Source organism: Grus americana, chromosome 17, assembly GCF_028858705.1.
Source record: "Grus americana isolate bGruAme1 chromosome 17, bGruAme1.mat, whole genome shotgun sequence".
NCBI classification, from domain to species: domain Eukaryota; kingdom Metazoa; phylum Chordata; class Aves; order Gruiformes; family Gruidae; genus Grus; species Grus americana.
In genome coordinates, this window is record NC_072868.1 from 15,849,691 (window position 1) to 15,862,120 (window position 12,430).

A 12,430-nucleotide genomic window follows, 5' to 3' on the forward strand; every position below is an offset into this window, starting at 1 on the left:
CACCAGGCATGGACATCCATCCTCCCAGCTGTGGGGCAATAATGTCCCATCAAAGCCGCCCCACTTTGAGGGGGGAACTTTGCACACCAGGCAGTAACAAACAGCTGGAGGCAGTAACTTCTTAAACTGCTACGGCTATATCTGCCTTGAACATCAGCCCACAGCCTGTGTCTGTAGCGCAGTTGAGGGCATGATTGCAGGCTGTGTTGACATATCTAACCCTCACTTAAATTAGCTAATTTAGGTACTGATAGCTGTAAAGCTCTGAAACATGGACTTCAGGCACTTGTACGGTCTGAGCTTGAAGCGGTGCTGCTATAGCTACTTGTTATCTGCTATCTTGATTTCCCATTGTGTTGCATAGACTAAAATATGCAGCAAGTAAAGCGGATTTACCATTACACTTAAGCCAGCCTAATGGCCAACTGGCATGAAAAAAGAATAGTCTGTTACACCAGACTGCATGCTTAACCATTAGCTTTAAACGTCCCCAATTTTGTAAACCCAGCGTCATTTACACTTTGTGAAGCTCACTTGCACAAACAGATGTGCAAACACAACTACGTTGCTTGAGTGTAATTCTTCCGAAACTCCTGTTTATGGCTTTCAGGATCCAGCCAGTGTAGACGCTGGTCTGTGCGTAGCCCTGTGAGTAGCAGGTAGGAATTGTTTATGTTGATAACCATGATTAACACTGCGCTCCTTGCTATGAATAAGTGCGCGTGAAGGTTGAACCATGCTGAGTTTATTAGGCATCTTAGTGAAAGAGCACAGTCCCTGTTAAACCTCTAATTTTGAGGCTATTATTTTTAATAAAAGAAACCGGTTTTGTCAAAAGAAGATGTACTGCAGCGTATTCCTTTTAGATCTCTAGTGTAATGATTATTCCATTTTTTCAGCATCTCTCAGCCTGCACAGGGCACAGCCTCAAAGTCATTGAGGCCAACCGGAGTTTTTCTTTTGATTTCAGCGAATGTGGATCAGGCATATGGAAAACCGCACGTGAGATCCTGGGAAAGGGCAATGTATCCAAACGAGAGGTTTGTTAATGTAATGTAGACATAAAGCCCAGATTTAAGCAGTTCACTAGCAGAAGCCTGTGGTGTAACTGCAGGAATTCTCGATACCTTTACTTCCTGCGCCTCTTAAACACACAACGAAGCGGGAGGGAAATCGGTCATGATAATTAACTGGTTAAAATAAGAGCGAAGAAATCTAATATCATCAGGGTTCAGCAGTTATTGAGTAGTGCACAGAGCTCATGCTGATTCTCTGTAAAGACATTAACTTCAGCTGCAGAAAACAGCCATCTCCTACCTCGGTACGGACTGGGGCCTCCTTGCACAGATGGACGGTTAGCAGCGTTGGGGGATTCGCAGGGCATAGTTTGATGATACGTTTCCTTCAGGGAAGAAATTTGCTTTAAAGGGTAATTTGGATGATCTGGGTTACAACACAATCTTATAGACATTTTAATCTATATGAATTAGAGTGGTGAAGTCTGGCCATGGCAGGAAAGGGTGACGGGGAGGGGGTGGAAAAGGGGCAGGAATGTCTCGCTTAGCTACTGCTGAAGAAAGCGCACAGCATAACTACACCAAATATAACGTATCATTTAACCTGCGTAAAGGTGTTGCTTTATCTGGACTTAAAGAGAGCTTTAACATAACATTATGTTATCGTATGTAAGATAAAGATTAGCAAAATATAGTGTAAGAACATGGGCACCCCTTCCCCTGCACTTTGGAGGGAAAAAAAATGTTACTGATTATTCAAAATCTACAAAGCTGAAGATTTGGTGACAGACAGGTACGTGGAAAGACGAGAAGTGGGAGCGGGCGCACGTCGGCAAGCTTCCTTTGAGTAAACCTCACGGAAAGTCCTAGCAAAAGAGGAAAAAAATGTTGAAATGGAATTCGTAAAGTCAAACAATAAAAGTACGTTTCAGGTTTGGAACGGCTTGGCGGCGGGTGCCATTCAGTCCTCTGCGGGCTGAGCGCGCAGTGTTACCAGATGAGTGGGTTTCTCACCCAGTATATAAAGGGTGCTTTACCCAAATGTTTTTTTAATGAGTCCATTTTTAAACAATGTAAGCTGACAGCAGCCCTTTAATATGCATCACCAAGGCTTTCTGAATCGTAAGTAGAAAGGACGAGTAGATTTCCCTGAATTTAGGAGCATGGTCTGGAATTTCATAGGTGGAGAGAAAAGGCTGCTTCGCTTTGAAGTTTTCTGCTTTATATGCTAAATAGTGCTGTTGACTGATTTACTGCAATTTCACATTCAGGGGGCGGGGAAAAAGGAAAGCAGTGACTTTTTGTTGAGTGTGATGAGGAATTATTGACAGATAGGGATACAAGTTCCACTTGCTTGCAAATTTGCTTTCAAACACAACAAGTTAACACAAGCGAGGGCTTGTAGCGGTGCGATGCAACATTTAGTAAAGACCTGCCACATCTGGCAAACTTAAAACGTTACCTGGTTTTCCACAGGGCTTAGGAAAGGCTGTGCTATTGAGGGAAACGCATAGTTTGCAGCTAGCATAAACATATTTTTTATTTTACTGGAAATGCTTTAGTGTACCACACTCTTTCACTGGTATTAGAAAAGCTCTTTTACCCTATCTGTCTGCTGAATGTTTAAGATTCCTGGAATATTTTGTTTCCACTGGAACATTTACCCAGCCTGATTATGCGTCAGTGGCAGGGATGCATCCTCAATAATAAATTCTTCTGCATGTGGTGAAATGAACTGTAGCATACGTGGAGTTCCAGGACCCATAAACCTTTGAAACAAAGAAATTCTTACTAAGAAGTGACCTACTAAATTGTGTTCTAAACTCGTTGGTTAGAAATTATATCTTCCCAGTTTTCAGGAATAAATGTCAGACAATGTGAAAATACTAAAGCACCTTGCACAATCTCATGTCAGCGTCTGCAATGTTAAGCATGGTAAAAAAAAAAAAAAAAAGCAGTGATATGAAGCTATGAGCAAGAATTCAATAGAGGTTTTGTTTTAGTGCCTCTGAAAGGAAACTGTCTCCTCTAGGAGAACACTTCTTCCTCGATAGCATATCATTAGCTACTTCTTTACAGGCTATGGAAAGATCTTTCTTTGAATCTTTATGTGTGGAAAGAGGCAGAAAAGAGTGTATGATAAAAGAGTCTGCTAAATATAGCATAAGCATCTGAATGCACAAACGCAGTGCGTACTCATATGCAAAATGTGTAACAAAGGGAAACATGCCTTATCACATCAAAATATTGTGTTTTGCTAGTGTGTATTTATGTTCTGTAATGACATTTATATTGGGAAGGAAATGCTTCCTCCTCCTTCGGCAGTCACCAACAGGACAAATTTCATTAACTGTGCTCCCCAAAGTGGCATTCGCTCATGTATAGTCCTGCTTAACCGAACCCTTCTGTGCCTTAGTTTCCTGGCTATCAATTATACTTGTTGAATTCTCAAGCATATTATTAAGTCATTTATATGTTTTTAAAGCTCTTGGATATCTCATAAAAATGATTGCATAAAAGTGCATTTATATTAGTACACCTTAATAAAACCAGATCATGCCAGGCACAATTAAACTCTTTTTTATGTCCTACCATGCAAATCTGCCTGTATAGCTTGAAGTTTAACTTTCAAAGCTCAGCTGAGTTTATTCAACAGATTACTATCTAATCCACCCACCCATCATCCCACACTCCCTCAAAAAATGTTAAAATCCTGCCCAGAGTGATTTTTTTTTTTTAAACTTGAATGTCTAAGCATTCCTCACAGATGTGAGAAAACTTGAGCCTTAATCATTACAGTAAACCCATTAGACAGCACACAGTCTTTAGCAAAAAAATCTAGATTTTCATGAATAAATTGGCTGGTATCTACCAGCCCGTACTGTAGAAAGCCACATTTGAATACCTGGCAGCCTTACATCTCCAAGTAGCGTACGTCACCGCAATGCGTCGCTTGCTCGTTACGCTGGGAGACACGAGTCACCGTCCTCTCCCTGCTCCAGCTGTTGCAACATGCTGGAACTTTTCCTGATTCTCCAGAATGAAAGCAGGTATTGCACCCGACGGAAAGCTCCTTTGCTCAGATGCCTTTGCATGGGCAATTGTTTGTGGATTAAAATAATGGCTGCGATGGGTCTTTGTGATCCGGCCCGTGCTGAAGCGTGGGGCAGAGGTGTGCTGGGGACAGAGGGGCTGGGGGGGTACGGGGTGTCGGAGCCATTTCTTGGTGGTTCGCTCTGTACGCCCAGGTGACCCTCCTGGCTCCTATTCTTCCCTTTACTGTCTCGGTCAGCTTCTTGCTCTCAGGGTAAAAACATTTGGCTCTTGTTTGACTCATCCTTGTCCAAGCCCATGTCCAGTGCCCTTTGAGAGTTTGCCTCCTCGCTCAATGCTGAGAAGAGGATTCCCAAAAGAGACGAAATTTCTTTCTGCCTAAAATGTCTGGTCTAGCTTGGTGAAACACCAGTCTAACCAAAAAGCAGACTTTCTTGGCAGTGGAGGAAGGGGATGGCGTTATTCCTGTGGAGGCCACCCTAGAATCTGTTGGAGGTTTTGCTGTACATGCTTTCATCTGCTGTGCTGTACGGTACTCACAGCAAGCTGTTTTGTAGGAAATATTTTATTACATGGAACTGTATAATTCCCTGGGCTGGTGTAAACAAGTATAACTTGTTGGTACTCAGTGAAGCTATGAATATTTATGCCTGCAGAGTATCTTCTCCATTATTTTTAATCTAACTACATTAATAACACTAATTAACTATTAGTACTCAACACTATAGCAAGTTTTGCAAAGATATAAACTCAATATCTGTCAAAGAAAGATGCTGTGTTGATATAAAGATTACTGCCGCGTGATATGGGAAGTTTTAGTTACGACTGTGTCGTTCTGGGGTATAATCAGAACAAAGTTCACTGTGCACAGCACAGACTTGCATTATAGCGGCGTGCCACGGTAGCTGATCAGGTCCAGCCATAAAGAAATCAGCAGTTTGGTCTTGCTTGAAAGTTTTAGCACCTTGCAAGGTGATCCGGGAGGGCCTGGGAGGCAGATGGGGGCTCCTGAGCACCCTTCACTCTCTTGACCTTTGTGGTTTGTGAGACCCAACACTCTTGGGGGTTTTAGTGGGAGGAAGGAATGATTCCCAAGAAGGTCAACCCAGAAGGAATTCTTTAGGACAGCGTTCAGTGGCAAATCCTACTCACGAAGCCACAGCAAGTCCTCCTTAGACAAAACACCTATTTTTATGCGTAGATGCGGCTGTTGGGTGAGATCATCCATCTTTGGGTCTGTAAAAGTCTAATCTATTTTATATGAAAAAGGCTAGTGTGCCCAGGTTGGGGAGAAGGAAGCCTCTTCCAAATGATCAATGCTTTTGTTATTTGTAACAACATTGACGAGGTTATCATTAGTCTTCTGATACTGCACACGTGGGTAGATCAACAGAAGATTAATCACATCTGATTACATACAATTTTAGGATCAGTTCCAATAAAGCCAATTACAGTGTTTCATAACTAATAAGACCTCTTTGAACTCAACGTACCCCTCTTGGGATGCAGACTTGCATGGTGCTGAGCACCTCGGGTGAGACAGGGAACAGGCTCTGTTGAATCCTGAAGTCTGAGAAAATCAGGCCTCCCATGAGTTAATTACGGGGGATTAACAACCTATATGAAAAATAACAGATGTGGCTGAACAATAAGTTTGCAAGCAGCAATATGACCAATCAATACAAGCTGTGTTTAGCAGGCGATTATGCACCAAACATGGCAGGAAGATTAAATAAAGCAAAACTCTTCATACTTAAAACATATTTGAAGTGCTGGGAGTATGCAAAACATCCAATTATGAAAAAAGCATGCTAGAACTGCTGAGATAACGTCTCATTCTTCTCCTTATACAAGGTGCTTTTTAAAAGGTTTGCTTATTTTCATGGTTTCTTTTCACTCAAACTAGAACAAAATGGAGCACAGGTAATAGAACTGCCTTAAATAGTTACTTTGTTGGCAAAGCATAATTTAAAGTCCATTTTAAATCTATATACTAGAGTGATTAATCTAAGCTGGAAAGGATGGGAAAAAATAAACACTACGATAAGTAGATATGATATCAGGAGCTGGCTGTGCTTGAAATTTCTCTTGATTATTGCTGCTAATGCTCTAGACAGACAGGAACTGCAAATAAATAAATACTTTCTGTTAATATTTGCTGAAATTTTTGAACACGTTCCCTTTGGCTCTACTCGTATCCCGTCTCTCTTTTGCTTTCTGAGAACATGTGTATGATTGAGTTAGGGAGCAAATGTTTGGAGAAAAAGTTCAAAGTTTCTAAAACTGGCACACATTAGTATTTGTGTCAGAGAGATCTGTGCACTTTAACCCCAACTCATAAAAGCCATTCCTGCCCAGGAAAGCGCTGGCACATCGGGTACAACCCTGTCTGCACCAAAGGGTGCTTGGATGGGGACAGGACTTCTCCCACGGCCCTGAAAATTTGTGCGTATTTGGGGTTTTAATCCTCCCGCAAAGTCTAGGAAAGTCCATGAAATCAGTGCCTTTGGATTGCGATGGCCTTTGAGTGAGGCTCCAGACCGCAGAGAAGGGTTTATGTGACTTGGGTCCAGTGCTGCAAACTCCAGGATTCAAAATTTGTAAGTCAGACCCTGCAGAGTTGTGGCAAAATCATATTTGAAATTATAAAAGTGGGATCCTTTTATTGTCTTTTTGTATCTTGAACCTGTGTGGTTCGTATTTTCCAGCTGCCCTGCTCTGAGGGCTAGAGACTCGTTTTATATTATACAGGGAAACTGAAAGTCTCAATGACCGCGTAGTTCCTGAAGCACGGGGCTTACCGAAGCCACTAACTGCCACATCATTTTTAATAAAATGTTGGTCGTTTAGCAAAGTAACTGCTAACTGTATTTCAAATATCAAATGCTGCAGATTAGGATCATTTGGCAAAAATCTTATTTTTTTGATGCGAGTTTTCCAAAACACTTTAGTAAATCACGTCCAACTAGCAAATCAAAACATTGTAGGAAAACTTGACTCCAGATGGATGTTTCGCCAAGAAACAAAGAGTTTAATATGAATTTATGTTTATACTTACGGATATTCTCTACCCTGCAGCTGGGAGGTGTGATGTGAAAGCTCCTAAAAAAGTGTTCACAGTGCTCCTACACGCAGACTGGTAAATTCTCTGAATTTTATGGCACCTTAGCTGTGCTGTTTACTCGGGCTAGCTAAAATATATATCACTCCAGCCTCCCCTCTGAGCTCAGTTCTTCTATGCGCCAGCCCAGAGCACGCTCGCGCCGTGGCAGGCTGGCTTTCAGAGCAGGACACTGGTAGCCGCGATAAGGGGCAAAACTGGGCTTTGTAGGGTAGACCGCGTGGCCGTCAGGGCAGTAGCACCTGTCTTTATACAACTTTATCTGGCACGCAGACACGATTCGGGATTTTGTGTCTGTTTTTACCCCCCGAGCTCCTGATCTGCAGGATGTGACAGTGCTTCTTCTGGAAGCCAGACCTAGAGGTCAAGGGGGCACAGAGCACCCGCTTCACCCACAGCCCGCGTCGGTTCCTTTCCGTGCCCTCAGCTTCAAGGACGTCCGCAGCGCCGACAGCCGCCCAAGTTCAGGCTGCCTCGAGGTTTCATCTGTTCCTGGTCGAGGGAATGACCCCGGAAAGGGCGGGTGGCCTGCGTGATAGGAACTGGATTAGGTGCAGCCCATCCAAACTGGAGCATCCTTGGGTCTGTGTTGAGTGCAGATCCAGTGGGCACAGCTGGAAAATCTGGTCGGACTTGAGCATATCCTTGCTGATTGAGGAGAACCAGTTAAAAAATCCTCCCAGTCAAGCAGATGCACCTTACGTTGCATGCAGAAGGTCACAGAGTTCCTGATTAAGCTATCTGCTTGTTATAAACTAGACTCAGGTTTAAGGTATGTTCCAAGAGGCCAAAACTGTAAATCTGGCTCGTGAGAATAAACTGCGTTGCTACAGGTAGCTCCAGTTCTGTGATTAAAACCCAACAGGTCAGCCATTAGGTTATTCACCTATTTGTTAAAAACATTAATGAAATGTTTTCCTCAGGAGCAGGAAAAACCAAACCAAACAAAAGGTACCATAGTGCCAGCGAGTTTCAGAGCTATTATGGTCTTTGATTTATGAGTTTTAGCAGGTTCTGGAACAATGTCAGAAGGAAAACTGGGAGAAGCTTGCTGTTACAGCATAAGAATACTATAGCGTTCTGAATTTTTATTTCAGAGGATTTAATCTTTTCTTTTGTGGCTTTATGACACCAACGGGTTGCATTATTTGCAATTTGCAGACTCACAAAATTGTAAAATATGGTGTGGTTACATTTTGGAATTAAAAAAAGGTTTTCACAAATAAATCTAAGCAGATTGGAAATAATACAAAAATCTGTTCATTTTACTAGAAGAATTTGAACAGAAACTGGGCACGATTTCAAAGTCAAAACACAATACAAAACTTATTTGGGTTTGTAGCGCTGCAAAGATGCAACCAGTTGTCATTTACTCACTGATCATTAAATCAGAGCAGATTGGTATTACTTAAGTGGCAAGATGAAATCAGCATTCCTCTCCTGTGGTTCAGTCTCTGTTTATTGTTCTTATCTTCTGTACAAGTGGATAAGGGAAAAAAATAGAGCCAGAACATGAGCAATTACAAGGTCCAAGTGCTCTGGCTTGCCAGTGTTAAGCTGGATCTATTCTGCATGGAAAGAGAGACCGAATGAGAGAAAACGACATTTTTCTTCACATGAATCATCCTATCCAGTTCCAATAAAATTCCCATGGAAACTTCAGGGCCATCCGGCAGATCCTGCGCTATTTGTTAAAGGGAAATGTGTTTTCAGATTTGTCTTGGGTTCCTAGCATGCCATCCATGGTCTCTAGCAGCACAGCTCCAATAAATACAGCAAGGCCTGTGGTCCACTCTCTCAGGCATGGAGAACGTTCCAAAATGTTGCATTTCCCAGTGCGATGGTAGCTGGATCCCTCCTGCCAGACTAGCAGGGACACTAGATGCAGAAGCTAAAGAGCTGATAAGAAAAGTATTGCCTGCATAAAGCCTGCAAACATTAATTCCCACTTTCCCAGAATCTACCTATATCCTGAAGTTCCCACTAAGTTTTGGGGTTTTTTTTAATTATCTTTATGTGTATTGACTTTGACGGGATCAGGTCTGCCCCACACGCAGCTCTCACTCCAGCACGAGCATCTCAGCGTGTCAGCTGGATTTGCCTGTGCTGCTACAAGCCGTAACAACGGGGAACTGCGCTGGCGTAAAGGCGCTCTGCGTCCGTCCCGCGCCGTGCCCCTCCTTCCTACGGAGCTGTTGTAAGTTGAAGCAAGGCCGAGTTGTTACTACATAAGTTTTTGCTGCTACAACTGCCGATTTTGCTAATATAGCTGCTGTAGTTACTGACTCATCAGTGACGCAGCCGTGCTGACAGAGGACAGCGAGACAGATGCAGTTTCCTCTGGTCAACTGGCTCTTTGTCTGGTTGTGACCGGCATTTTTTTCCCAGTAAGTTTTAGCAAGAAAAACAGAACATTTCACTGGTAGCCTCTGCCCAAGCAGGACTGGGTCTCCTGCCATAAAGTTTGTTGGCCGGGTCATGCATTTTGATTAATTTTTATATAGTAGGGGAAAAAAAAAAAAAGAAAGAAAATTAAAAAAAAGGGTTTCCAGAGATTTTCTGACTAATTTTGTTTCTGTAATAGGGCAGTAGTAAAAATGCTATTGAACTCTGAGCTACATGGAGAGTAATACCAGTCACCAGGCAACTAACTGGGGAGAAAGGATGAATGTTAGTAGGAAAACAGGGATATTAGTAAAGCCAAACAAAGCAAAAGCATAAAAAATCAGGACGCCAGCTAGTTCTGGCTGTTCCAAAAAAAAAAAAAAAAAAATTACATCAAACCAAATTCCAAAACAAACAACACTTTTCACTTAAAAAATCCAAAACAACACATCAGCATTCTAGTAATTCCTGCCATTGAATGCTTGACTCTTAAACAGCAGATATTTTAGGAGGAAATATTTGAGCTATATAAATAAAAGGCATCCAAGAATCTGTTTTCCTCTGAAATGCAAGGCCAGTAACTTATCTCTTATTAACAAGTTCATCTTTTGTTTCCCCAAGGTGCTTTTTTTTTTTTTTTTTTCTGTGTGTGTGTGTGCGCGCTCTTGGCAAAATTGTTTGGAACAAAAAGAAAGCAGCTTCCCCTCCTGTTGTTTTGCTGCCTTTGCAAGCGTTTATTTTCACGGAGACAAAGCTGGGTTTCCTCTGTGGCAGCGTTGTGTTGCGTGAAACGTCCCAACATCCCTATGAATGGAGGCTTCTAAAGACAGGCTGTTCTGTTTTGAACTTGTTATGACAAAAATAGCCAAAAAAAAAAAAAAAAAAAAAAAGCCAGCTTGTCAAATTAGGAATTACATGAGGTCAGCAAATTTGGGAACAGCCGCAACTGGAGGAGAGGGAAAGAGAGAGACCTAATTACGACTTGGGGGAGGGAGGACCTCTGGAGCAAACCCAGAGCCGCTTTTGATCTCTGAGCGCGGTGGGGCACTCGGGACCAGTCTCCCACTAATTTTGGTGGCAAACGATCGAGCCTTAATATGCCTAAAAATAGCATTAATGCTGGCCAACATTCCGGCTTGCCCTCTGCACACCATACAATTATTTCTGCCAGATGCATGAACTATTTGAATTGCGAGGTTTAACAGTGCCCTAAAATCCTCTGCCCTCTTCTGACTTTCTGGGGTTTTTATATAGTACCTGTCACTATGACATCAAAAGCTAACTTTGGTAAAAGCCTGGCTCTGGGCAGGGAACTCAGCCCATTTTGGAGAAGTTTGGCATCACAGCACAATAATTTTACCACTTGGACCTTTGTCCGGCCTCAGATGTCGCCAGGCCCAGGGGTTTCTTTCAACTTGGTACAGGAATAAGGACAAACTGTAAAATTCACATCCAGACCCCAGCAGTAACTCCAGAAGTGGTTTTGATTTGTGCCAAAGTCTAATACTATTTGTATACGTAATTATAGAAAGCAGTAGATAAGGCTAGCGTAGTCTAGGAGACTGCAGATGTAGTAGTAAGCCAAAACTCCTGTATGCTGATCTTAACGCCGTGACTCAGTTTGCTTATCTCGTTCAACGCAGATGACAATCACGCTGACCGGCAGCGGCACCGGCAGACGTCAACAGGCAGCAGAGGCCGGGGGAAGCTGCCGGGAGATGCTCTCCCTCCACCTGCCAATTTTGCAATGCTTGATGAATTTTATTCTGGATGCTGGATTTTATTTTTTTCAAGCTCCATCTATCAGTCCCATGATTAAGTGTAAAATTTTACATCCCTAGTAGAAAAGGGTTATCTGCGTTCGCTATTTCAGAGGGAAGTTAAAATTGAGACTCGTCTGCAGCCAAACATCTCGAAGACAAACAATTGTTGTATTTTCTCTGGCCCCTCTGATTCCCCGGCCGGCCGGGGGTGTGAGGCTAAAGGACGTCCTGAGTTCCGAACGCTGGGGGATGGCATTCCCAACCGCCGGGACCAGCGCCGATAGAGCACATCAAACCAGAAGGCGGGAGGTTGTGGAGTGCCCGGGCGCCCAGAGGTGCGTGACGGAGCAGCGCTGCTCTCCCTGCTGTCCTCTGCTCACGTGCAGATGCAGAATCCAAATCACCATCTCGACATTAACCAACTATTTATTCAAACCAGACTCAACCATCTAATTGTTCCCAAGCTTTTCCCTTCACTATTCATTATTTGGCATGTACAATCCGTCCCCTAGGACCTCGGTCATATGACGTGCCTCTTTTTTTGGGCCTGTTTGGATTATTAGGAAGTATGATAAATAGTAAATACCGAATTCACCGGGCAGCAGTCAGTGATAGACACAACCACCCTTTCTCCCCACCCCCTAACATCCCTGCTAAGAAAAACTCATTCATGCCACTGCTCACAAATTGCAAATGAAACGGGGCACAACGCCGAGCGTGAAAAGCCAATGTTCTTTGCAAACGTTTGCACATCCTACCTCGCGGACTGCGAGTGCTCTGTGAGCCAGGCGCGTCCCGGGCCGGGAGGGTGACAGGTACTCAGCGGTGCTGGCGGCGGGACGTAACTCAGCTGTAACACGTGCGCCAGCTTGCAAGTATTACGTCTGGAAGCGGCTACCATATTTTCACACACATTTTTCAATCTTGTAGTTAAAATATATTCCAACCTTTCGTTGTCTCTGATTAGAGAGTTAAAAGTCCAACATTCTGACTTGTTAATTTTTAACCTGGGTATGTAAAAATGTTCTGATTTTTTAAAATGAAGATGTAAAATTAGCAAACTTTCCCCTCCATTTCTACACTTCAGTGTA

General features: G+C 43.0%; 1 long non-coding RNA gene across 1 annotated transcript; it reads right to left on the reverse strand.

Moving 5' to 3' along the window:
* Nucleotides 1-858: 858 nt before the first annotated feature.
* LOC129214213 (uncharacterized) lies at nucleotides 859-12,216 on the reverse strand. Its single transcript, XR_008579628.1, has 3 exons — nucleotides 12,098-12,216; nucleotides 5,564-5,687; nucleotides 859-1,882 (listed from the first exon to the last, which is right to left on the reverse strand). It is a non-coding gene; the product is annotated as an uncharacterized LOC129214213 (long non-coding RNA).
* Between the last annotated feature and the right edge of the window lie 214 nt (nucleotides 12,217-12,430).